Below are 1,741 nucleotides of genomic sequence, written 5' to 3'. Positions count from 1 at the left end.
ATATATATATATATATATATAACTGGATTGAATTGAATTAATTTATTTTTGTGTATGTTTGTTCAGTATCTCTTAGACCTTATTTACACATGCAACTGCTGCAACAATGTGAATTTACCAAGTGAGAGACAGGAATATTATAATAATACTAACTCAAAAGTAGAAGCTTTTATTGAATATATAAAAGTTTTTTAATGTTACTGAAATGTAAATTTAAAGCAAACTTGCTGTATCCAAATAAACGTCATGTGTAACTAGATTTTTTCTTGAAGTGGATTGAAAATTTTAGGCTATTTCTTTATATTCAACTGAATATAAATCATCCAAATGAAATTTCACAATAATTTTCAGTTTATTTCCTATGTTGTTTATTTTTTGTTTGGTCTAATGAACATGAAACTATTGTCAAGCTGTTCGTCAGTTGTTACTGTGGAAAATGTTTTTAATTTTTTTTATTTTATTATATCACTAATGTGAGAAAGCGATACACAACTCAAGGAAGTTGTTTGCACAAACAACATTTATTTGAAAAGTAATAAAACAGTTAATTGAATAAATATAAGTTACAATGATTAAAGTTAAGTTTTCATGAGGTACAAAATGTAATTTGCGATAACTGGATAAGTGTGCAGAAACTAAATTTACTCAAGTAAAAATAGTTCTGCTTAAAATTTGAAAAAGAAAAAAGTAGAATACTCATGTAGATTCATCCACTTACATTACATTGCACAAAATACTAAAAAAATAAAAAATAAATCTTGGGTTTCCATAAGCATTTGCCGCCCTCTGTAGGTCATCCCTTTGTTAGGTCAAAGACGCGCTTTTCATAAAGTTCCCATTTTCCCCACAGTCATTGAACGCAGCAGCTGTCCGGTTTTCAGCATGGAAAGAAAAGGTAACGCCGCTAACTAAACTAATGCCTTTTACACGTTCTTCTTTTACCTCACACAGTCTTTTCCCGGTGTACACTGATCAGACTAGTTACTTGTCGCGTAAACAATACCGATTAATGTTGTAAAAAACACGAACAAAATGGTAAAAGTGGACCATGCTCCGCGGTGTGTGCTCTTAGCTTAGCCGTCAGATTAGCTTAATTTTGAGTATAACATCTACGCCAATTCTTTTTCGTGAACAAGAAAAATAAACCACGCAGTCTTAAAAATTGGAAGCTTGATTGTCAGGGCTTTGTTTAACATTGGGTAGACCTATTTTATTCACAACAAAATTCCCAAAATTGCTGTCAGCAGCCGAATAAAACGGTTGTAAATTTTCGCCATCGGCGAATTACACTGCTAGCAACAATAGTTGCTAATTTTCGCTGTCACTGGCAGTTTTTTCACACTTGTATACACTTTCTCTGTAATATTACTAAAAGCCACAAGAGGTTTGAGCAAATGTACGATTAATGCACATACATCTGCTGGTTTAGGAGATGTTTATTTACACCTGTTTTATTTCCTGTTTTTTAGTTCTTGCCATACAAGCGAGGAAGAAGAGGACGAAACCCAGAAAGCCTGGCAAAAAGTAAGTCGGAACCACTTGTTTGTGTGTGACCCGGAAACGTGAAGCAGTAAGTTTTTAAAGATTTAAAAAATAAATGTGTTATATGTGGCAGCAGCGAAACAACGAGCCATTTTCCGGATACCGACATCTTTGTTTATCGCAAAGCATTGTGGTCCAGTTTAGGGGGACCCGGTCTTGTGCGAACTAGTGTGAAAATTGGTCGTGGAGATGGCTTTGC

This window comes from Nematolebias whitei, chromosome 7 (genome assembly GCF_014905685.2).
Source record: "Nematolebias whitei isolate Nwh7 chromosome 7, NemWhi1, whole genome shotgun sequence".
In the NCBI taxonomy this organism is placed as follows: domain Eukaryota; kingdom Metazoa; phylum Chordata; class Actinopteri; order Cyprinodontiformes; family Rivulidae; genus Nematolebias; species Nematolebias whitei.
Note: the sequence above shows the minus strand (reverse complement) of the source record.